This window comes from Hemicordylus capensis, chromosome 4, assembly GCF_027244095.1.
Source record: "Hemicordylus capensis ecotype Gifberg chromosome 4, rHemCap1.1.pri, whole genome shotgun sequence".
NCBI lineage: Eukaryota > Metazoa > Chordata > Lepidosauria > Squamata > Cordylidae > Hemicordylus > Hemicordylus capensis.
Window position 1 is genome coordinate 140,812,542 of NC_069660.1, and position 26,216 is coordinate 140,838,757.

Consider the following 26,216-nt stretch of genomic DNA (forward strand, 5'->3'; position numbering starts at 1 on the left):
GTGTACTACATACTTAAGTTTCTCCTCACAACAACCCTGTGAAGTAGGTTAGGCTGAGAGAGAAGTGACTGGCCCAGAGTCACCCAGCAAGTATCATGGCTGAAAGGGGACTTGAACTCGGGTCTCCCCGGTCCTAGTCCAGCACTCTAACCACTACACCATGCTGGCTACAGCATGAGCTACCTTGGGCCCCATGAGAAAACTGGCTGCCAAGGGTCCCTTACTTCTCACCCTCTGCTGACCTGCCTGCCCTCCCCATACTCCCTGGATTACCTGATGCCTTGGTGACTAGCCCACTACAGTGCCTGTGCTTGGTGGCTTGCCAAACTGATTGGAGTGCAGTATAATGACATGGCCTGGCAGTGGGCAACAGCATCATTATACCATGCTGCAACTGGAGCTTAGCAAGCCACTGGGTGTGAGGTGTTGCCAAGATTGAAGCATGATTGTTATCGCCCTTTGTGACTATGATTTGGCTTAATGTGGGGAATTTAACTCAGTTTAGTGCAAACCTGCATACAGCCAGCTTATAAATTAAGGTACTGGACAAGTTGACCACCTGTACTGGTGTACTTGGAAGGATGTTCGGGAGCCAGACCACGCCCCCGCATCTGACGTCAGACACTGGAGGTGGGGTCAGTGGGGCCGCGGCTGCACATGGGCCGCTGGCGGTCAGGCTCTGTGCATGAGCAAAGTTTTACTGTAAAAGGAATGGTTAGCACCTCAGCAAGGTTGCTGGTAGTAATCTTCTCTTCAGAGGTTATTGCTCTGAGAATGGCACTGAATGGCCTCCAATACACATTTACAGGTTAGTGCTGTGGAATTGGGGATACAGTTGTGGGCATTAGGAAATGGGAGAGAGTTGGGTGGTCTTTAACTATCTGCCTAACTGCTTTGCTTTCCATTGGAGCAATGAGATGGAGATTTGCCTGGTGTGGGGAATCTCTGGCCAGTTAAGTTCTCAGCTTGCAAAGAACTGAAGGGCAATTACTGATTTAAGTAGTGATTTTCAGCTCAAATTCTGGGCTTGAGAATCTCTAGGACTCATCCACAAAATGCACTCTCTCCCTGGGTTTTCAGAGGAATGGATGGTCGGGTTAGCAAGAGGTGTGCAACCTTAATCATTGGGAACAGCAAGGCACATCCAAGTGGGAGTTAGAGGGCAAGGCTAACGGAAAGCTGGACAAATGTTGAGCTGTAGTCTATCAAAAACTCGAAACAAAGTGCTAAATCTAAGAAGAGTTTATAAGTGCTTTTGGGTGGCTGGGCTGAGCGCATTCCACCTTTTTAGAATTCTCATCTCTTGATGAGCTTATTGTGTGTTTGGTGGTGGTGGGGACTCCATTAGGCCCTTGGTTTCTTGGCTTATCTGAGTGTTCACTTTCTAGGAGGGGGAAACTTCATTCCTGTCTCAGTGCTCTCTAGAGCTTTGTCTATTCTGGCACTCTCTGTGCATGCTCTGGGGCTATGAATGTCATTGTGTTATCTCTTAGGCCTTTTTTGATCACATTAATGACCTGGAGGCACTTAAGAAACACCTGGCCACCATGACTCTTCCCCGCCCCCTTCTTTTCCTTGAATCAGAGGAATCGCTCAGGCAGAAGCTTCCTCATTACTAGAAACAGTGATATGATCATTGCAAACAGCCAAGATTTAGTCTGGGGGTGCAATGGACATGGCAACTGTAGTCTGTAGTGGGCTAGCTACGGAGGTAGCAGGTAATCCAGAAGGAAGTGAGGGAGCTTGGGAAGGTGAGTAGGTGGATGATGGCAGTGGTGGGGCCTGGCAAAAAATTGGAATACAGGCCGTTGTGGACCACTAGTCCTCTTGATTACAACTTGCATGGTCCCTTTTTCAGTGCAGAAGTTACAACGGCATTGCTGCTCTTCCTCAGAAGTTCTATCTACATCTTAAATCAAACCCACTTCAAAAAGGAGCGCTAATTTAGGAATAAACTCATCTAAAACATTTTCCTAAGCTGGAATGATCAACACACACATTTTATAGGATGTTCTAAAAGGTGTGAATTATTTCTAAAGCATTTTTTCATTTCCTATAAGCATAGCTAATTACCTGAAATTGAACATTAAAGTAAGACAGCAGTTGCTTGATATCTTTCATCTACAGAAAACTTTTCTCACCAATTTCCTTGTCAATAAACAGTGTGGATAACTGAGAAACAAACAACTCTTATTAGGCATATAAAGTATTTTTATTTTATTTTTTTATTTTTACATTTCTATACCGCCTTTCGTTAAAAACAACCCCAAGGCGGTTTACAAAAATTAAAACACACAATAAAAAGCAGTAAAAACATCAAGCTAAAAACATATTAAAACAGACATAAAAACAATACAACAGATAAAAACACCGAAGCAGCAGTAAAAACGATTATGTAAAAGCATGGGTAAAAAGCCAAGTCTTTACAAGTAAACAAGATCAATGTATGTTATCCATAAGACCTTGGTTACTTGGCATTGCTATCCTTGACATATTGTGGATTGTAAGTCTAGAGGAATATCAAATAGACTAGTTGCCATCTGTTTCACATTGGGGTAGATCTTTGAAACTCATTTAGGTAGTCTATAATAAAGAGCTTGTTTGGTACTGATTGGAGATATATATTTGCTCTATTTCTCAGTCTTAATCTCTGTTGCCTCTTTATCGAAGTCATTATTCCTCAGGAGTGGTACCTTACATTACTTTATAATCTATATATTCTTTTAAATGTACCCGTCGCTAATCCCGTGTGTGGCAGCTCTCATGAGAGTTCTTGAGCGAGCTGCCGATTAGCGGTGGGGACGGGAGGAGAAGTGGGAAAGTGGCCGGCCGTGCAGGGAAAGCAGCCGCCAAGGGAGAATGGGCTAGTGGGGGGGGGACAAAATGGGATGGGGGAAAGAAAGAAATGAAGGTGGGAGAGGAGAGACAGGGATAACTAGGGGCACAGATGTTCATTGGCATTGCAACTGCTGTATTAGAAGCAATTGTGTGTTCCCACAAAAACTACGTAAGAACAAACATGGGGTCTGTCATGTACATGACTGCTCAATTCATGTATAAATAAGGGGGCAGACATCATGGTGCAGTGTCCATACTTTGGAACTTTCTCCTTGACTGTTTAGCATTTTTAATTTGATATATTTGTGGTCTGGTCTCCTGTGTTGTGTGGCTCTTTTTTGTTTTAAAAACATGGTTTTGGTATTGTATATTATTATCTAGACTAATATACGTACAAAGGAGCTGGCTTTGTAAGTAGTCTGGAAACTACAATTGGTACAGAATCAGACTGGTCTCTGGGACAACTCGAAGGAACCATCTTGAAATAATTGCACTGGCAGGTTTCTGAGCAAAATACAAAATGCTGGTTATTACCTTAATGACTAAATAAAGCCCTTAATGGCTTGGGTCCAGAGTACTTAAGAGAGCACCTTCGTTGTCATGAACAGTTTTAGAGGGAAGACACGTGTGCACATGATCACAAGAGTTTCTATGTCCACTCAGTTAATTTTAGATCTCGCTTAGGTTGAATCAGGAAGGCCTCAATCTGAATGTATGTGTGCACATACTGCCTTGATACTGCCACCCAGAACAAAATTCATTCCACACACAGATGAAAAAAATTAGAGAGACCACTGGTCATAAACCATGTAATGGTTAACCTATTAAGATTATCTGGAGAGGTCTGTCTACAACTGTCACTGGCTCTTTTGGTGGCAACCTGGGACTGGGCCTTCTCTGTGGCTGTCCCAGGGCTTTGGAATATGTTCCCTGTTGAAATAAGAGGATCTCCTTCTCTGTTTGCATTATTTTATTTATTTATTTATTTATTTATTACACTTTTATACCACCCCAACTCGTGTCTCTGGGCGGTTCACAATGATAAAAGCTAAAAACACTTATAAAAACACATAAAACAATTAAAAACTAACAATTTAAAAGACAATCACAGAATTAAAAGCCTATTAAAAAGCTAAAAGAGCCTGAGTAAAAAGATGGGTTTTTAAGTATTTTTTAAAAATTGTCAGAGATAGGGAAGATCATATCTCAATAGGGAGCACATTCCATAGTCCCGGGACAGCAACCGAGAAGGCCCGTGTCCATGTGGCCACCAGACGAACTGGAGGCAACTGGAGACGGACCTCCACGGACGACCGCAATAGATGATGGGGCTCATAATGAAGAAGACGTTCTCTCAAATACCCAGGGCCTAAGCCGTTTAGGGCTTTATAAGTTATAACTTGCACTTTGTATTTTGCCCGGAAACCTATAGGCAGCCAGTGTAACTCCATCAGCAGAGGTGTAACGTGTTCTCTCCGAGATGACCCGGAGACCAACCTGGCTGCTGCATTCTGAACCAACTGAAGTTTCCGGACTATGTACAAAGGCAGCCCCACGTAGAGCGCATTACAGAAGTCAAGTCTGGAGGTTACCAACAAATGTACCACTGTTTTGAGGTCATTCATCTCAAGAAACGGGCGCAGCTGGTGTATCAGCTGAAAGAAAGCACCCCTGGCCACCGCCTCATTCTGAGAAACCAGGAGAGGTGTGAATCCAGAAGTACTCCCATACTGTGACCCTGTTCCTTTTGGGGAAGTGTGACCCCATCTAGAACAGGTAGATCAAAATCGTCTCTGGAGTTCTGGCCCTGCACAATAAGTACCTCCATCTTATCTGGATTCAGCTTCAGTTTATTCTCCCTCATCCAGCCCATTACTGCTTCCAAGCAGGCATTTAGGGAGGATATGCCAGCTCCTGAAGAAGTTGACATGGAAAAATAGATCTGGGTGTCATCAGCATACTGGTAACATCCAGGTCCAAATCCCTTGATGATCTCTCCCAGCTTTTTCTCTCCCAGATCTCTCCTTTTAGGAAGGCTCTCAAGTCATAGCTGTTTTTGCAGGCTTTTAAATGAAAATTTAAAAACAATGTAATCTGTTTTTTTCTTGAGAGAGTTTTATTGTATGAATTTAACTGTGATTATACTGTGTTTACACTTGTTGTGTTATCTAATTTGTACACTGCCTAGAGATGGGATCAGGAAAGCGATCTTAGGGTTGTGGTGGGCAGCTCATTGAAAGTGTTAACAACATGTGGCAGCTGTGAAAAAGGCCAATTCCATACTTGGAATCCATAAGGGAGGGTTTTGAAAATAAAACTGCTAATATTGTAATGCCCTTATACAAAACTATTGTGTGGTCACATCTAGAGTACTGTGTACAGTTCTGGTCACCATATCTTAAGGAAATTGAAGAACTGGAAAAGGTGCAGAAGAGGACAACCAAGATGATCAGTGGCCTAGAGCACCTTCCTTACGAGGCAAGGCTACAATACTTGGGGCTTTTTAGTTCAGGAAAAAAGATGACTGAGGGAAGACAAGACAGAGGTCTAGAAAAATCATGCACGATGTGGAGAAAGTGGATAGAGAGAAATTTTTATTTCCCCTTGCATAACACTTGAACTAGGGGTCATCCCATAAAACTGAAGGTCAGGAAATTTAGGACAAACAAAAGGAAGTACTTTCTTACACAATGCATAATTAACTTATGTAATTCTCTGCCACATGATGTGGTGACAGCTAACAGCTGGATGGCTTTAGGAAGAGTTTAGATAAATTCATAGAGGACAGGTTTCCATGACTATCAGTGACTACTAGTCTTGAGGGCTATAGGCTACCTCTAGCCTTAGAGGCAAGATGCCTCTAAATGCTAGTTGCAGCGGAGTAAGAGTAGGAGAGAGTGCAGACCCTCTACTCTTGCCTGTAGGCTTCCCAGTGGCATCTGGTGGACCATTGAAACAGGATGCTGGACTAGATAGGCCTTGGGCCTGATCCAGCAGGGCTTTTCTTATGATGTGTATATATTATGGGGGATGGATGGATGGATGGATGGATGGATAGATAGATAGATAGATAGATAAAATAAATATATTCTATTATAATATTTAGCTGCTTATTTTTCTTGTACACTGCCTTAAATCCCAATGTTCAAAAGAAAGGCAGCATATAAATCTGATCTAACTTTTTTGACCCCAAAAGGATTGGGTGAAACAACGGATATTGAGTTGTTGAGTCTATGGGATTGTGGGCATTAGAGTCTCGAACTCACCCCCCCCATTGCCCCCAAAATGTGAATGGGCCAAATAAAGTGCCCAGCATGCTTCGCTGGTTGTCAGGATGACTGTCCAAAGATGCCCCTTAAAGTGTTACTTGCAAAGTTCTTGAAATTTGGTGGGAAATAGTGGGTGGTGGGGTTTTTTTTTGTTTTGTTTTTTTGTTTGTTTTACAAATGTGCTATAAAATGGTTCTCCTCCACAAAATGGTGACTGGAAATGACCTCTGAGGTCATTTCCCTTTTTGGCTGGATTTTTTTCATGTATGCCAAGATTGCATATGTCATTGTGTCCTTTTCCCCCTCCTGCAAAATTGCAGCGTGCACACAACCCTGCTCTAGTCTTCTTGTGCTCTGATGTGTGGGGGATGGAAGTAGAGGAGAGGAATAACCTCTTTCAAATGATAAATGAGTAATACTGAGGTTGGAAAATAAGAAATGAAGGGGTGAATCTCATTGCATGCTGAATCCAGTTGTGTTTTTTTAGAGAGAGATTTGTATGATATACAGTGTGTAATAATGGTGTTTGTTTGTACAACTGTAGCTATTGTGTTCCTACCTGCACAGGTTGAAGAGTATTGCTGGGTTAAACTATGCCTGACCCATAATGCTTTCTAAGTTTAGAATATAAGCATTATGAATTATTTGACTAGGATGGTGTATTTTTGCAGCAGTGAGAGAGACATTTCACTTTTGTCATGCATGTTCTCTCTGTCTAGAAGCGCACAAGCTCTGAAGTACTCTTAATGTACCTTTCATATACCCAAGAGTTATAATTTTCCCTGAATGGCTTGGCCTACTACTGCTGAGAAACAAGAGAACCAATTTGCTGTAATCCAGTAACAATAGACATGAGTTGAATAAATGTAGCTTGAAAACATGTGAAATCCCTTTGGGGGAATTCTTCTTATTTTATTCTGAACTCTTACACTTTAATAATAGGCATTGTTCTAAAGCAGAAGAAAGGCTGATATACACTTGTTTGGATAAATGGGTGTTGTGTGGTGTAAGTTAGACAGACCACAAAATCCCTGAAGCACTTTATTTCTTGGCTAGAAATGCCATAAACATCCTCAGCTGTCAACTTCAGTCATTTACAAGAAATCTGCTGTAAACATGACAGAATATTTGACAGGCTGTTCCATTATTTTCACATGAAAATTGCATTGTTGTACAACTATAATGGACTAAAGCTTGATTGCTAAATTAACAATCAAAATATAGTGCTGGGATAAATGAGATACTTCTGAGAACCATATTTTACCTTTTTCATTTGTTTTTCATACCATGGCTAAGGCCAAACAAAAACATTATCTGTATTAACAGTGGAATGAGAACAGATGTAGATCAGACTCGACTATCTAGTCCAATGCTTCTAGCCAGAATGCACTATGAGCTCAGAAGTAAGTGTGTTTTTGTGTGTGTGTGTGTGTGTGTGTGTGTGTGTGTGTGTTAGAGAGTGTGTGTGAGATGGCCAACCCCTGTTCAGGAGTACACTTACTCTGAACATGAAGATTCCATGTAGTTAGCATGGCTAACCGTCACTGATGGGTTTATCCTCCCTGAATAAAAAATAGTCCATGTTAATTTTTTTGTGAACATCATAAACTTTGCACCCAGTCAAAATGGGTGCAGCACAACTTGTTTAAAAAACAGCATTAACTTATAACAGGAAAAGTTTTGTCTGCTTATATTATATTATTTATAAAACACTTTAGTTTGAGAGAAGAGTTAACATTTTCAGAAGCATGCAAATTGTATATTAAGGAACTTACCTTCCATACTATGGAAGCAGTTTTCAGTCCTAAATCCTCTTCTCCTGCAAGTTGGGGTGGGCAGAGCAATGCTAAAGCAGCAATCAGAATCCCTCTTACGAAGCATGTACACATTTAATAAGAGAAACTTTTTAAACTCTGCAACCAACCTCTTGCAAAGCTGAAGAGTGCAATGTCATAGATGTTTAACTGTTCAAACATAGCAGACCTGCTCTGCTCTTTGTGAAAATCCTTAATAGTTTTAAATAGAACCAACCTGTTGGAAAAGGAAGGTCAACCACACACGTTTACTTGTAAATGTGGAACTTCCTTATTTATCTTAATGTAGTATTTGTTACCTCATCATGATACAGATATCAGCCTTGCAGTCTCGTTGGGCCCTATTCATATGTGCCATTGTCTCTAATCCAAATGAAGGCATATAGTTGCTCCAAAGTGCCCTGAATCTGACTGTTAACTTTTAGATCTGTACAGGAACATAAGAACAGCCCTGCTGGATTAGGGCCAAAGCCTATCTAGTCTATAATTCTATTTCATACAGTGGCCCAGATGCTTCTGGGGAGCCCACAGGCAAGAGGTGATGGCATGCCCACTCTCCTGCTGTTGCTTCCCTGCAACTGGTATTGAGATGCATTGTGCCTCTGAGGCTGGAGGTAGACTTGTCCTTCATGAATTTGTCTAAGCCTCTTTTAAAGCCATGCAAGCTGACGGCCCTCACCACATCCCATGGCCAAGAATTCTGTAGATTAATTATGCACTGAGTGAAAAAGTACTTTCTCTTATTGGTCCTAAATTTCCTGAACTTTAATTTCGTGGGATGACCCTTGGTTCTAGCGTTGAGAGAGGGGAAAATTTTTTATACACCTCAATCATGTCTCCCTTTAGTTGCCTCTTTTCCAGAGTAAAAAGCTCCAGATCCTGTGGCCTAGCCCCATAAGGAAGGTGCTCAGGGCCCCTGATCATTTTGGTTGCCCTCTTCTGCACCATACTCTAGATGTGGCCGCACCATATATTTGTATGAGGGCATTACAATATTAGCAGTTTTATTTTCAATCCCCTTCCTAGTGATCCCTAGCATAGAATTGGCCTTTTTCACAACTGTCGTGTACTGAGTTGACACCTTCAATGAGCTGCCCACTACAACCCCAAGATCTCGCTCCTGGTCAGTCACTGACAGCTCAGATCCCATCAGTGTATATGTGAAGTTGGAAGAAAATAGGGCTGAAAGACCAAGGGAAATCTGGGTACAAATAGTATAATTAACACAATAGAATTTGCTTGGCATTCTGCTTGGGAAAATGGAGCATATGTTTCAAAAAATGGAGCATATGTCTCCAAAACTAACTTTGATCTGAAAGAAAAAATTCTGCAGAATGGATTGTTCCTTATTCATTAGTGCATTTGTAACCACTCTCCTTCAAGGAATTTTAGGCAATGCTCTTGAGTTCTCATTTTATAATTGCAACAGCTGTGAAAGTCAGGTTAGTCTGAGTAGCCAATATTCAGTCAGCATTATGTCTGGGTTTGTTTGTTTGTTTATTGTTATATTTATATACTGCCTGCCATTAAAATAATCCCAAAGTGGTTTACAGCAGAATTTAAGACAAGATTATAAAAATCACACAATTAAAATATAAGCTAAAAATATAAAAACAAATCTGATTAAAAATTTAAAACACAAGCATAAAAATGGTACAAAATACAAAGAGCAGCAGCAGAGACAATCCTATAAAAGCCTGGGTAAAAAGCCAGTATTTAACATGCTTTCTAAAAGCTGTGATGGAGACTGAGGAGCGAATAGCCAGCAGGAGAGCATTCCAGAGTCTGGGGGCAGCAACAGAGAAGGCCCTGCACCGCCCCGCGTGCACGACAACCAAGCTTACCTCATTGTTGGCACCCGGAGCAGAGCCCCCTCAGATGAACTTGTCAAAAGGCCAGCAAACCTTGGGAGAAGGCGTTCCCTCAGGTATCCCGGGTCTGAACCGTTAAGGGTCAAAACCAGCACCTTGTATTGGACCCAGAAACAAACTGGTAGCCAGTGCAGCTCTTTCAAAATGAGTGTGGTGTGCTCCCACCGGGCAGCTCCAGATAAAACCCTAGCTGCCGCATTTTGCACTAGCTGCAGTTTCCAGATATTCTTCAAGGGCAGCCCCACGTAGAGTGTGTTACAGTAATCCAGCCATGATGTGACTAAGGCCTGGGTCACTGTGGCCAGATCTGCCTTCTCGAGAAAGGGATGCAGCTGGCGCACTAGCTGAAGCCGTGCAAAGGCACCCCTGGCCACTGCCTCCACCTGAGCTTCCAAAAGCAGAGCCGCGTCCAGTAATACCCCCAAGCTGCGTATTTGGGTTGGGATCTGAACTGGGTTGGGATCTGAACCTAGCTTCCACCAGTCCAAGTCCCAGTTCTCTACTTCCTGCACTACTGAGGCTTTCTGTTTGTTCAATCTTTCCTCCATGTGCACTAAGATAAATACTGCTGCTTGGCTATGAGTTACTCTCAAATTTCCTGTCTTGAGTACTCTGATGGTTTATTAAAGCACTACCTAATGAATATGGAGTGGCAGTCAAGTTATGTTTCAGAGACAAGGAAAATCAAAACAAACATTAGCTACATAATTGATTGTAAGTAACTTGGAAGTGTTTATTGATTTCTTATGTTGTATGACTGATCTCATTATAAAGAAATCAAACAGTTTTTGGAATGGGTTCAACGGCTCTCCCTTGTACAAAAGTGAATAAAACTGGAGACATGGATGCCTTCCTTGATTACCACATTGTGGCTAATGTTGGTTATATTAAGACTATGAGATTGAAGTGGGTGGAGCATGTCCACGTGGAAAAGCACCTGATGTATGGGTCTGTAGCTCCCTTCTTGTAACATGCCCTTTAAATTCCCTTGAGTTTGGAAATTAAGCGAGGGGAGAACATGTACCCCCTGGCAGCATTTCCTCATTAACTGATTTATTTTGAAGATGCATACCCTGCTTAATCCAATGATCTTCAAGGCAGCCTATAATAGATTTCCGTAGTACAAATGCACAGACATACCCCACAGCCTGGCAACCTTTTGTACAGCATGCTGACTGAGGCTAGTGTGCTTCCCTTCAGTTCTGTGCTCTCGCATGAAGTCCCTTTTGAGCAGCTCTGATGCCCAACGTAACTTCCAAATTACTTCTTAAAATTGGCTGAGTTAAAAAAAAAAAAAAAGTAGTTTGTGTCTGTAATGACAGGCTGCAGGTTCCCAGCTGGAAGCATGACCAGTAATGTGCAGGGGGAAGCTGCAAAAATGACAAGGCATCTTCTAAAAGATTAAGCCCTTATTTAACAAAGAGCAGAACCCTGTTCGGCCATTAAGGAATTTGAGGGTGCTGTACTGGTGCACAACATCCCCAAGAGCAGACCTGCAATCTTTGCCTCTGTTCAGATGTACTTTGAAACCCTTTCCCCTCCACTTTCCATGATTATGCAGTTTGTCTGCATAAACAAACACTACTTATGAAGAGATTCTTCCTATAGTCAGAGTATCCATCATGGGGAGGATCTCGCCACAAGTACAGCATTTATCTCTGCAGACAAACTCTGTAATCCTGGAGAGTGAAAGGAGGGTTTAAGAGTATGAGGATGGGGTTTGTGGACATGCTCTTGAGGGCGCGGTATGTGAATACAGTGTTTCTGGATTCCACAACAATTGGAGAGGGCTCAGGTGCTGTAACTTTCATATACTGTAGTGCCTAGGAATGTACTTACTATTTTCTATACATGGAATCCAGCATATTGCGGAGAAGACCAGGCTAGAACTCTTCTTGTTTATACCTAGTTCTCTCTGTGCAGGGAGTTCTGCCAATGGAGAAGCATTTATTTATGAAACCCCACACCTGCGATTGTACAGTCTATGAAATGTTATAGCATCTTCTCCACTATTTTGTGTGAATTGAAACTCGGAGGTGGGGCAGGGGGAGTTAGCTGAACTTCCAAAATATGCAGATGTGCTGTTTGCATTTAAGCCAGTAAGAATAAGCTAGTTTGCAATAAGTCCTCCATAGCTCATGTATCATGTGGGGGTCAAATAGCATATGTAGGTAACTACCTATAATCTTGTGGTCAACAACAGAAGAACACTATAGAGATAGTTCCAGAACACTTACAATCAGTGTTCCTTCTAATTGTTATCACCCATGAGTGGAAACAGTTTTGTTCTAGGTGGCAGTTTCAAGGCAGTGTGTGTACATAACACACTCTCCCACTCGTGCACATAAAGAAGCAAGTTAATCAACACTGAAACTTGTTATTCATTACTAAGCACCATAAATATGGAGGGGGGAAAGTGTATTTTACAACTCTACTCGATTTTATTACAAAGTATAATAAAAACAAGGCAATACTTCAACAAACAGTTACTGGAAGTGATAATACCTCAATATTCAAATTAGTATAGTAGAAAAGTATTATCACACTGCAGATTTTTGCTTCCCCTGCTGTTCAAAACCCTTCCCTCTTCTGTCTGTCTTGTTCTTCCAGTATTTACATATTTTGTCAAGGTCTATTGTCCCACCATTGGAAATGTGAAATTTAATCCTCATCAGCATATCCAAGTGCTTTTCCTTCAGTCTGTTGCGTGAGGTGGTTTGGACGTTGTTCATAAGGCTTAAACCATGCTCACAATCAGCACGGAGCCTGAAAGGTTGCACAGATATCCATCAATTGAGATATTACGTTCTATTGTTCAGAATTTTGCAGAGTAAAAGTCAACATGTCCTGAGAATTTCTCAACCACTTTGCTTCACATTTCTGTGCAACTATGAATTTATGTTTATTGTCTTGATTTAGAATGAACTCCTTCTCCCCCATCATCATGGTGCTATCAGCAGAGGAATGCACTTGGCTAAGGTTTAAGATTTCTCTGCATTTTGTCACCATTGTCTACATTAGCTTGCCAATGTTCATGATGCCAAACTCATAGCTGATTAGCTGTGGTGAAAGAGAGAGGAAGTCAAATGCTGCCCGTTCTTTTCATTTTCAGGAAACCTTTTGGACAGATGTTCACACGGTAGGGATATAAACTGCAGAATAGGTCCACCACTAAACTGTTGTTCTGTCTTTGACACAATAAGATTTTTAACAGTAGTGGTGTGCATGGAACCACACCTCCATGGTCCGGCACTGGGGAGGGTGGATCTTTAAGGGCAAGGGAGGGTGTACTTACCCCCCCTCCGCTTTCCCCCTCCAGTGCTCAAAAGCCTCACTGCGCGTGCGCAAGTCGCACACATCATGTCTGTGTGCCATGTGTGTGCGCCTGACATGTGCACGTGCAGCGAGGCTTTTGAAGCCATTTGATGAGGAATGTGGGTAGGGGTGGCAGGAAGGTACCCTGCTGCCCAAATGCTTACAAAACAGAGAGCGCTGGAGAGGGAAGTGGCGGGAGGGGTAAGTACATCCCCCCCACCCTTAAAGATCCACCCTCCCTGGTGTCGGACTGCCGGACCGGCCCCAGGTCCGGACTAGTCTGGAGGCCCTTAGAATGGGCTCTGGACCAGTCTGTGCACATCCCTATTTAACAGTCTTGCTCCAAAACACTGTTTCCCCAAGATATTGAGCTCTCATCTTCTGGATTTTTGCTCTTGCTAGCTGTACTGCTTCCACTGTTAGAGGAAACATTTAGATATCTCAGCTAATTCACCTCTAAGAAATCATTCAGTGCCGTGAGAGAGAGATGGTAATTGGGATCAGAGAGCTTTTCAGGCAGTACTTTGCAAATGCGTCATTATTTTCTGAGACTTCATGTTCACAGTATGTAAGCGAAGTCTCATAATTACTCATCAAGGCATTTTGCAGCGAAATGTCTGGAAAGCCACCTCACCTCATGCAGAGATCTAAATGATATTCTCATTTTCAGCAACTTTGGCCAGTTCTTCAAACTGTCCTTTTCGAACTGATGATCTGCAGAAGGATGAATAAATGCCCCTTAACAGTGTTTTTATTTCCTTCATCATAGGTACTTTCTTCCATGCATCAACCAATTCAAGATCTTCACGATGAGCCACGCAGCGCTGTTTTACTAAATATGGAATGCACTGCTTCAGTCTTGTGGCAACACCACTGTTTTTCCGTAGCATAACAGAAGCGCCGTCTGAAGTAAACATCACCTTTTCATCATGTCCAGTCTATTCAGAGTGTAATAGCTTCTGCATTACAAGCAGTGAGGTTGACAATCCCACCAAATACTGTCTGGTGCACTGTAGCAGGTGTTGCATATCTGAACTTGAAGTACGATATAAGCTTTTTAGTAACAGAAATATCTGTGCTTTCATCATTAATAAGCATATGATAGAAAGACCCACAAATCCCTGACATGACCTCTGCATATACGACAGCATTGATTGACTCAAAAGCATAATTTTTGCCACGCCAGCTCGCTGGTCTCTGCACATATTTTCCAGTGTGCTCATTTATAGTTTGCACAGAGTTCATGGAGTTGTTCATCTGTATTGCAAGCAAGACATTGTCTATAAGAAGTTTAATTTCTTCTGGTTTTGCACATTGTCTTTCCATCAGTTTCTCTGTCAGCCTTGGTTTGTGATAGCTGGTTTTTCAAGCTAGATGTACCAAAGTTGATGCTCCTAAGGATATGAACAGCAGATTCATGACTTTTGGTCAATAAGTGCCTCTTCAGGCAGTCCAGCTTCCACCCATCTTCTCATTTTTTTGTCAGTAGAGAAGTCACTGGATATTTTGGCTTCAGCACATGTCTTGCAAAGAAAATGGCGATGCTTACTTCAGACGGCGCTTCTGTTATAATCTGTTATCAAGTCCATATCATCATTGTGCTGGTATATTTCTCTCCGCTTTACGTGAACCTTGCCTTTGGATTTGTGGAATTCTGTTTTTACTGTTTCATCCAGCCACTCTGCTTTTGAACGAGAGACAGGATTTCTATGCTTTGGGCCTTTGGCTCGATGATGCCGTTGGCTTGTGTTTAGGCATGGCTGGTAAAAAGAAAGTTGTGTTAAGGATTATCATATTCAATTTCTTCACAGGAATTGAAGAGTCAATGTTAATATGTTTTGTTTTGTATTAGAAGCTGCTGCTGGCCAATTTCCTTTATCTGCTTTCTGTTTTAATAGTAATTGGTGGTTAGAAGGGGCCTATAACAAAATAATATTTTTGTATTGAGTAATAAAATTAAATCATAATAATTATTGAATTATAATTTTAGGTTTTGTTTTATTAAATAAAATAAAAATAAATAATTAATTCCTTGTTGTCTAAGTTATATTTAAATTTGAATTGATCCTTGCTGTCTTCTTTTTATCCTGTAAAGACAGTTGACTTTGGGGACAGGGAATCATCTTATTTTATCTGTCCGATGTAAACCACTTTCAGAACATTTTAGAACATAAGAACAGCCCTGCTGGATCAGGCCCAAGGCCCATCTATTCCAGCATCCTGTTTCACACAGTGGCCCACACAGGCCATTGAAAAGTGATATCACACAACAAGCACAGAGCAAGGACTAAAAGTGCACATACACTGACTGAAAACATGAAAATATTTAAAATATTAAATATTTTGTATGAAAGGCACATTAACCAAATATTGCAATTAAGATATTAACCAAAACAGTCAAATATGCAGCAGGATGGTACTAAACCCAGCAGAAAGCAACACCAAATTCTCCATGATATGTGTATCTATCAAGTGCTAACTCACCCAGCGGTAAAACATTTTGTAACCTGTTCTAGCATCACTCTTGAAGGATCACGCACAATTTTAAAAAATAAATCAAATTATTTGTAATTTAACTTAAAACATATAAAAAGTTCCAATTAAAATAACCATAAAACTACCAAATAGCTAAAAGGCTTGGATGAAAAGATGTCTTGTGTTGTTTCCTAAAAGCCAACAGGGTTGGATATTAAAATATAAAATATAAAAATAAAACAAAGTATTGCAGGGGAGGGAAGTTAGAATGGGGGCTGCATGGGTTTTCCCCCTTATGTGTAGTCATGATATTTGTTTAAAGCACATCTTTTTTTAAAAAATGAACTAATTCAGCTAATAGTCTACTAATAAGTCAGCTTTCAAAAGTATTTATTTATGTCTGGGGAGAAAAGGAAAATTCACTTTAATTCCAGATTTGGCATGCAGGTCCCCCCAGATATTGTGTATTCTTTCCCAGCACCATAGCAGCAATTATTAATTAGCAATTATTAATTATAATATAATATAAATTAATATTAGTAGTTTATTAGCAGAACTATCTCCTACCTCAGCCTTTTGGGGCTCTTTGCAAGGGTTGAAAAAGTCAAGCAAGATTCAGAAAGATTCAGTTGCAGCCTGGCAGCAATGAATGAAATGACCTTTCTTATGCCACCACGAGGTCCTTCCTCTTTTTGGATACCTAACCAGCTGTATTTGTTTTGGCTCTCACAGTCTTGCGAGGTCACTCATTAAGAAATTGTCTGTTTATGCTTTGTGTGAACAATACACTGACTCGACCCCAAACATGACTTGCAGCACTGAAGCTGTGTTCCTGCTCCACACCTCTGTGACTCCAGAAGCAAGCAAGCAAGCACAGGCTGGTCGTCCATTTCATCCATCCATCCATCCATCCATTCATTTATTTATTAAGCTGCCATTCTCAGCATAAGGGCTTTAACGATTGAAGATTGTTTTGAATTGTGCTTGGGATTGGGAATGGACTGGAGGGAGTTGCTTTTTTATCTCCCAAGGTGTTCTGTGCTTCAGTGCTTGTTTTGAGACTTGATATTCCCTCTGATTGGCCCCCCCCCCACCCGCTTTCCCCGGTTGCCTGACATACACGCTAGTTTGCATTCCCTTGGCTGCTGCCTTACCCTATTGTCGCCTCCAGACTCTCCTTGCCTGGGCTGGCTGAGCTCCCCCAGTTGCTTCTTTCCCCACCCACCTCCTCCACTTCACAGGCTCTTGTGAAGGAGGGAATCACCTCCCTCCAAGAGTCCTGTTTGCTGCTTGCAATCTCTTGTGAAGAAGGGAATCGAACCAGTGGGTGGAGAGAGGCAGAGGGGGTGAGGCGGCGATGGGGAAAGGCAGTGGGGAGCAGCAGCAGCCACCACCGAAGTTAGCGGCAGTTTGGGGAAGTTGTGTGGAGGGCTTGGGGTGTGTATGTGTGCATGCTCAGCCACACACCTTAGAGGGAATGGTGCTTACAATGTATGCCTTTGAACATCAAACTTTTTGGTAGACTTGTACAGGAAGAATTCTGATGTGAAACCTCACATTATTTATGAATAAAATTCATATAGCACTTTACAAAGGTTGTCCAGCTGGAGACTGCGTATGCTTTGCACTACAAAAATAAAAACTCTGTGGCGGGATAACAACATGAATTATGTAGGGCCAAAGTTAAGCTTATTTGGGAACAACCATGGATAGGATTTGTGCTCTGATTTTTTTTTTTTAACCTTAAATAAATTCACTAAGCCTGCAGTTTGGGTGTAGTTTATAATTTTTGGTTGAATAATTTCAATAACGATGACTGTGTTACCTTCATGTCATCACTGGTGCACACACATACACATGTGCACACACATGCAGAGCTGAGGTTGCTTATAGAGCAACTGTATGGTTTAAGGTGTTTTGCTCTTTCATTTGTCTTTTGCGCATTCTGTTTGTCTGAAATGTTGGCATGGTGAATCTAGTTATATGGTGGGGATATTCTGGCCAAATGTTCAGATAGACGTGATGGAGAAAAATAGCCAAGTCAATCAAATTTTTTCAACATTTTGTTTTGAACTACAGGGGTCCCACCTTCTTTTGTCCACTCTAAACACACCTTCAGTTTCTTCTTCTATTGATTTAAATTGCCAGAAATTCAAGGCTATGAAGTCTGCCCTTCAGTGATCTAGTAAAAATTTATTGTGTCTTTCTAAACAGGGGTGGAGCCACCATTGTGCAAACCAGTTCAGAGAACCCAGGCTGCCTCCCCAAGGGGCTGCTACCGTGGCCCCCCCAGCCCCCACCACTACAAAGCACCTTATAACAAGCAAGGCAAGGCATCCCTTAAAGTCTCCAGCCGGGTGAGGGCCGCCACTATGGTCCTGGTAGGAGAGGCTATCTGGCAGCCACTGGATGCTGCCATGCCCACCACTTCCTGAACTGTGCAGCAGCGCAGATTAGAAGACTCGTCCAGCCAGTGAGTTGCTTTCTGAGGCAGGCTATGAGCAACTGTGTTGGGAGAAAGCAGAAGCCGATGGAGGGGCCACCGCTGGGTGAGCAAATGAGGGAAGGAAGGAGATGAAGGAGGGAGCACGGGCGCACGTTCTCAGCTCAGCAGCTTGCTTACTCCAGCCTGCAGCTAGCAGCTGCTCTGACGTAACTCTCTGGAGGAGCTGCCTACAGCAGAAGTGGGGTGGGGGCCGTGGGATGGATGGAGGGAGGGGAGGGAGCTGGGAGTTCAGCTCAGCTTTCCAAGTTTCCACTGATTTAACTTGGTGCAAAATTATAAGGTGCTAGTTATTTACCTTTACAACCCTAAACTGCTTAGGCCCTGGGTATTTAAGAGAATGTCTTTTTCGTCAAGAGCCCCACCACCTGTTAAGATCATCTGGAGAAGATAATCTGCAGTTGCCAACTCGTTTGGTGGCTGCTTGGGAACGGGCCTTCTCTGTTGCTGACATTGGACTGTAGAATGCACTCCTTGTTGAAATAAGAGCCTCCCCATCTCTGACAACTTTTAAAAAGGTGCTGATGAAACATTTATTCACCCAGGCTTTTAATTAGCTTTATAGTTAAAAAAATTTAATACTGGGTTTTAAATGTTTTAAATGTTTTAAATGATCTTAATTGTAAACTGCTCAGAGATGCAAGTTTTTGGCGGTACAGAAATAGTTTAAATAAATAAATAAAATAAAATAAACTCTCTGTCGTAGCAGGGGCGTAGCAAGGTTGGAGTGGGCCTGGAGATGAGATTTTAAAATGGGCCCCTCACTGATGATTAACAAAGGAGACTTTCAACCATGCAATGCGATCCTATGTATGTTTTCTCATAAATCCTAAGAAATTCAGTACAGTTTGCTTCCAGGTAAGTATGTAGAGAACTGCAGCCTCAGACAGCAAATCTAACCACATTTAACTAGAAGTACATTTCACTGAAACCTAAAGGACTTCGTAATTTTTTGTCAAGAAACAAGCCACTTATAGGACTTCTTATGGTTTTTTTTTTAACTTAAAAAACATTAAAAATCAACAATTTGTCCAATCCACTTCAATTTAAATATACATATTCCTCCCACATCTCTCTGCTCAAAACCAAAGCCCTATGCCCAGTCATTCCAGGTGATCTAAAGGCTGGGGCTGAAATGGGGTTGTTTTTTTATGAAAGCAAAGGGCAGATTCTTCCATATTGGGGTGGAACTACTTTTTAAAAATAGTTTTTAATTTAAAAAAAAAATTTAAACTAGCAAATTCCTCAATCTCTTAATTAAATATTCAGAGTCATTACAATCTGCCCTACATCACCCCCACTTTATAGTAAAGCTCTATGGTAAGCAATCCCTAAATATCTGGCCACCCTGCCTCCCTTCCTTTTTTCCTTGCCTGCCTGCCTGCCTGCCTGCCGAACAGCTGAAAGGCTGAGACTGAAGGGGCTGCAGCAGCTTGCAGGCTGCTTCACCCCCTGGCCAGAGCAGGAGGGCTAGCAGGAGAGGGGGCCAGCAGGCAAGGCAAGGAGGACTGGCTAAGGAGTCTTGGGGGGGGGCCTCCAGGCCCTATGTGCCTAGAGACATTTGTCTCCCCTTGCCCAATGGGAATTACACCCCTGTGTCGGCGCCTGGAGAAGAGCTGCTTGCAGCAGAAGTGGGGTGGGGGCTGTGGGAAGGAGGGAGGGAGGAGGCTGGGAACTCAGCCCAGCTTTCCAATTTTCCATCAGCCTCTTCTGAGCTTCCCTTCACCAGCTCAGTGAGTTGCTCCTCTCTGAGCAACTCTCAGTGTCTACCTTGGAAGGAAGCTGGCTGGCTCACTAGCTCAGGCTGGCTTTCCTTTTTTTTTTTTGGTCCAGTTGTGCAAGGAGGGAGCAGGAGGGAGAGTGAGGGAAACTGGATGCAGCGCAGCCTGGGCTGGAGTCAGGTTAACACCGCTGCTGTGAGGAACTGGACTGGCCTTTTAGTGTGTTCTTACAGTTCTTTGCTACTGCCTAGATATCCATATTCCCTTCTAGACAGATGCTTGCTGCCTCTTGCCTCTACAGCAGGAGGAGGCTTGGAAAAAAAGCTTATTTTTCCTCTAACCCCCTTTCTCTCTTTATATGGTGCCACCACAAAAAGCAAGGGGGGGCATCTTCAGTTTTGAACACGGGCCCCTTCAGGACTTGATACACCCCTGTTTCTAAAGTTATGAAGGGCTGTGTGTGTTTGTGTGTGTAATCCATCCCATTTTAATGGGAAGTAGTAATATATTGGTAAACTGAGAAACACATGTCTGGTAGGGCTTATGTAGGTAGTAAGGAAGGACTGGCAAATACAGCACATACTTAATAGGTGGATAAACAATACCAGGGCAGAGCCTTGCTCCAAAGTGTGTATATTTTTGTGTAACTACCAATAACTGTGTACAATTATTTTTAACAGCAGCCTTCTGGGATCTAGAAAACAGCTCTGTACTTATACAGAGTTCTGTTTGCAGCTTAAAATATTCTCTCTTTCTCTCTCTCTCAATCTGTGTCTCGGGGTGTGTGTGTGTGTGTGTGTGTGTGTGTGTTGCTTTTGGCTAGTACTGCCAGGATCAGACATTTTTAATATTGCTCTCTGACAAAGACATTTAAGGGATTAAAGTGGGGGTGGGATAAAGGTTTTTAACTTGGTGTTTCTAGGATTGAAATGGGCATTGCCACCTGTCAGATACTGTAAGAGATTCCGGATAATTCCCAACACCTCCGCATGTTTCTAGGCCAGTTGCTGTCCTCGTGATAGAGAACGATTGAGAGCTTCCCTTAATGTAAACCTCAGAATTCACTTTCACAGTCACATTGATCTGTCACATTGGTGAATCATTGAATGAAGCCCTGTTTGCTTTTTTCAGCAGGAAAACTCCTTGGTATTGTAAGTAGAAAAGAAGCCCACACATTTCCAAAGAACTCGTTTCCCTCTCGCCTCAAATACCTGAGTGTAGAAACTAAATTGCCATTACTAGTTCCTCAAATACACATCTTAAATTCACTTCTTCTCAGTAAGAGGTTAACATACTTCTGACTAATATTATTTGAACCAGGAAGGGGTTGTGGTGTATTAAGTACTATAGCTTGTAAGGTCTGCGCCCAATCTTGTGCCATCCATTTTTTTAAAAAAAGAAATTATATATCTCGCAGCAGTGTGCATCCTCGTTTTTCTTACATGACTCTGTTGTGAATGCAGGTTAAAGCCTATATTGGCAGTCCATCTTTTCCCTATCTTTTTGTCTGAAATCCAGGTACTGCCCTGAAGAACGTGAACTAAGTAGCTCTTTGCTCTCAGCTGCTGCAAGCAGAGCTGTAGGGTCTTGTAGAGGAAAAGGTTGCATTTGCCATCTAGTAGTAAAAGGTTACTTGCTGCTATCAAACCACAGAGGCGTTTTATGAGTTACAGCCCCTTTCCTGGCTTACCTGCCTAGAGTCTGGAAAACGGGTCTTTAGATTGCCACTGTTCAGCATTATAGTGCTTGTAGGAGTCAGGAGATATTGCATAAGTGCTTCATGTTAACCACAGTAGCTCAGGACTAGGGCCTTGTTTAGGTGCAATTTCAACTTGACAATGCTTGATCCTGGCACTCCCAATTCACAGCTAGTAAACTGAGACATCATTAACAAATGTTTCTAGAATAAATATATTACCATAAGGCACTGATATATCTAGGAGCCAGGGGTATAGCTAGGGGGAGGGGGCCTCTCTCCCTGGTGGCCCCTCAGAGTGAGCGAGAAAATGAAGAAAATAGAGAGAGAGGTAGAGCTGGCGGCCCCAGGTTTTTTGAACCCATCCGCTCAATTATAGCTATGCCCCTGCTAGGAGCATAGGGTGTGTGTGGGACAGCCTTACAGAAAATCAGTGATGCTGCCAGATTTCATAGAGAATTCATTATTTTCCCAACTACCTGATGCAGATCACAAATCTGAGCTCATAATGCTTGGATGTTTGGCTTATTGGGCATCACGTTCCTCTATAAATTCTTCCCTGGTTTGGGATGTAGAACAATATTCTGGACATGTGCACAAAGCCAACTGTTTTGCATTCACAGATGTTTCAAAATAGTAATTCCATATTTTTCTTGTTTGCTCTGAACTATGTGTCCAAACAACCAATGCTTTCTTTGATTATTTCTCTATAGGAGTCATTTGGCTCAATTTTTGTTCTTCTGTATAGGTTTCATCCTGTTGCGGTCTCCTTTCCAGCCTCATACCTTGGGGAGGAGAGCTGATCTTGTGGTAGCAAGCATGACTAGTCCCCTTTTGCTATGCAGGGTCTGCCCTGGTTGCATATGAATGGGAGACTACATGTGTAAGCACTGTAAGAAATTCCCTTTAGGGGATGGAGCAACTCTGGGAAAAACACTTGCATGCAGAAGGGTTCCAAGGTCCCTCCCTGCCATCTTCAAGATAGGACTGAGAGAGGTTCCTGCCTGCAGCCTTGGAGAAGCCACTGCCAGTCTGTGTAGACAGTAGTGAGCTAGATGGACCCATGGTCTGATTTGATATATAGCAGCTTCCTATGTTCTGCTATCTTGTTTTGGGGTGGGGTGCTGGATTTCCAACCAGCTTTTGGTCATGGATATAATGTCAAGATGTGCATGCATTCAGCACCATTGACACACATGTGCATACACAGCAAGTAAAGGAAAACAGCTTCCCCCAGAAATGCTCACTAGGAGAGAGTATAACGAGTGAGCCAAGTGATGGTCACCCATCATTGCAGAATACAGGTCTATCAATATCTGTCAGCTCTTAGAGCTAATTAATGAACCATGTTAATTAGGTTAAACTAATTAATTAGGTTAATTAGGCAGTCTGTTTCTAAATGCCAGTTGCTGGGGCTCCCTTCATACCCTGCTTCAGAGATTCCAGAGTCCTCTGGCTGCTGTTGAAAGTGAAATGCTGGACTAGTTGGATCACGAGCCTTGGCCTGATCCACCAAGGCTTGTTAACATTAGATACAACAGCACTCGACATGTTTTCTTTGGCTCTAGGCAGAGGTGCACCTAGGTAATTTTGGAGCCTGGACCTAAAGGCCTTTGGAGGCCTTCCTTTCCCCTGCAAATTAAGCATCATCATGCTCGGTCAGGTGACCACACCACCCAGGACAGACTAAAGAGGATTTGGGGGCGGGGGGCAGGGGCTGTGGAGGCCCTGGACTTCAGCCCCAAAGTCCAGGAGTAAGAACACCTCTGGCTCCATGGGGAGAGTGGCAGACTCGGTTGCTGCCAGTAATGTTTCTCCACTCCATGGTGTTGGGCTTGGGGAGACTGCTTACCTTGCTTGCTCCCTTCTGCACCCAGTAGTGTCTGTCTGGTTCAGGCAGGCAATGGACAGATGTGACCAGGAGAGGGCAGTAAGCAGAACAAAGGAGGGCTGCTGCCGCCTCCTCCCCATCATGTCCATCCTTCAGCTGGCACAGGCACCAAACTTAAATTTCCAGGAGCCTTGAAGAGTTGGCACCTGGGAATTATTGAGCCCTGTTAAATAAGATGGGCCTGAATCCATGGTCCAGGCTGTATAAGAGTGATAAGTGAGGGAAGAAGCTCTGACTTGGTAGGTGGTTGGATCCCACCAGTATTTTATATTGTGCCTTGGTTTTTGGTTTAGCTGTTTTATTGAAGAGTATTGAAGGTTTAACCTGGGATAAGGTTTTGACTCTGAGGTTCAAAAGATCAATTCTGTGTTAGCTCATGGCAATTCTTTTGCCAGGAGGGACAATTTGTTGCTTGGTTGGCTCAGACACAGCACATCTGAGAGACTCTGAGGCATTTAGAATAGTGTTTCAAACTGTAAGTTGTAACTTCCTTGTTTCCAATGCTGAAGTTATTTGTTTATCCTCTTGGCCAGGAGTATATGCTCTAAACCTTTGGGCTTACAAGTAGATGTGGCTCGAGGGTCTTCAGCGGGTTTAGTTTGCTCTGTAGTGGGAGGAGGGTGAGAGAGCAAGCAAGGGGAACTGCAGTCTGCTTTAACGATCTGCTCATTAGGAGAGAATGGTTTGAAAAATACTAAGGCTAAGGATGTCATAAAACTGTTTTATACCTGTTAATGAAGCACGGCTTGGAAACATATTAAAAAAAAAAAGAAAACTGTTGAAACTGCTGTCTTCCTAGTTTCAGGAGTAAATAATAAAAGAAAAGGCTTTCCATATGCATGAACAGCTGTGTGGTACGGTTTGATATGTTCAGTGCATGTTGGTGATGTTCTTCTGCAAGAGTATATTTTGATTATAAATATTTATAAATGCCTTTTCCAACAAATAGGTCATAAAGGAGTTTACTTGGTGAGAGAATGAGAGAGAGAATGAGATAGCAATTCTCTGTCCCAATGGGGCTTACGGTCTAAAAAGAAACACAAGGGATATGCTGGCAACAGCCACCAGAGAGACATTGTGCTGGGTTGAATAGGGAACAGTTGCTCTTCCTCTGCTACTTATGAGAACCACTTGCTGCTACTCTGCTGCTTATGAGAAATTTCTGTTTGAACCAAGTAGGTTCAGGCTGCAGTGTAAAGGTTCCAGATCTAGCAGTTTATGCAGTCTTTCTAAATGAAACCCATCCGATTTACATTCTTCCCATTTCCATTTGTTTCTATTTGCAGCATCCCATTATACAGATGAGGAGAAAGGGCATAGTTTTCCAACACTCCTTGGCTTTGTGCCTTCAATTACAAATGGAGTCCACTATTCCACTTGAAGCAGGCATTGAAAGGTATGTGGGTGGTGGTGGGGGACCCAACTACAGTATGTGCAACTTTTACTCCTGTAGTCGGCTGAAATTTAACTATTAATGTTGTTTCTCTACTTGCAGCCACAAATATAGCGCCTGAGTTACACACTAAATATATATTGAAAGGGTGGCGATGACGGAAATCCATCTTTTACCATTCTTCAACCAACATGAATTTAATTTTCATTAATCAGTGACATCTGAGAGATAGCTAACTTGCCAGATACCCCATTCAGAGTAGGGATGTGCCCGAACCGGTCTGGAGGCCATGCTGGAGGCCTCCGAACTGGTCCAGTTCCGAGCTGGTCTGGCGGATCGGCACGGAGGGGGGCTGTAGCTTTAAGAGTGGGGGGGTAGTACTTACCCCCCCCCGCCGCTCTTCCCCCTCCAGCGGTGTGTTGTTTTCCAAAGTTTCTGGGGCGGCAGCATTCCTCCCTGCCGCCCCTGCCCCCGTCGTTAGCTCGCAAGAGCCGATGTAAAGAGCACACATGCGCCCGTTCCGGCGCGCGTGCATCCGCCGCCGCGCACGCTCCGCATACGTCACACGTCGACGTGTGACGTATGCGGAGCGCACGCGCGCCGGAACGGGCACATGTGTGCTCTTTACATCGGCTCTTGCGGGCTAACGACGGGGGCAGGGGTGGCAGGGAGGAATGCTGCCGCCCCAGAAACTTTGGAAAATAACACAGCGCCAGAGGGAGAAGAGCGGGGGGGGGGGTAAGTACTACCCCCCACCCTTAAAGCTACAGCCCCCCCTGTGCCAGACTGGCCCGGTACGGGGGGTTGCACATCCCTAATTCAGAGATGGAACTGAGTGTTGTCTTTTTAAAAATGTTGTGTTAGAGCATCAGTCAGTGAAACAGTTACATAGTCTCCTTTGTAGGGTTGCCAGGTGTCTGATTTGGAAAGCATGCCTCTTTTGTAGTATTTAAAATACATGTAAGAAATATGTCTTTCAATAGACATATTTGCAGGGCAGCTTATGTGTTGAGAGTACAAAATGGAACAGCAAATAAAAAGCATAATTGAAAAAACTAAACAAAAATTAAAAGGCCTGGGGGTGGGTGGGGGAGAAAAGCTTTTGCCTTGACCCCAAACATATCAAAGTAGATGTTAGGTAGGCCTCCCTGAGGAGACCATTCCATTAATGGCAGCCCTACCAAGTAGGCCGTCTTCCCCATTTGCCACCCACCTTGCCTCAAATGTTAAGGTCATCAAGAAGAGGATCTCTGAAAAGGACCTCTGTGTTAAGCATATGCATGTCAGAACAGGTGGCCCTTTGGATCCTAAGCCATGTAGGACTTGAAAGATGAACAGCAGCACTTTGATTTCTGCCCAGAAACAGGCCAGGAGTCAGTGCAGCTGTGCACCAGTGAAATATGTTACCATTGCTCAGTTCCACCCAGTTT

General features: G+C 42.9%; 1 protein-coding gene and 1 long non-coding RNA gene across 8 annotated transcripts in view; both read left to right on the forward strand.

Annotated features, from left to right (window-relative positions):
* Window positions 1–17,349, forward strand: part of LOC128325166 (uncharacterized) — a 33,899-nt gene extending 16,550 nt beyond the window's left edge. Inside the window, exon 3 of one of the 2 annotated variants that reach the window (XR_008307291.1) lies at window positions 16,399–17,349. This is a non-coding gene — a long non-coding RNA (uncharacterized LOC128325166). Of the gene's footprint in view, window positions 1–13,876; window positions 15,144–16,398 lie in introns of those variants that run through there. The other variant, XR_008307290.1, reaches the window with a different exon arrangement.
* KCNT2 (potassium sodium-activated channel subfamily T member 2) overlaps window positions 1–26,216 on the forward strand; it is a 366,405-nt gene that overhangs the window by 25,039 nt on the left and 315,150 nt on the right. The window lies entirely within an intron of this gene.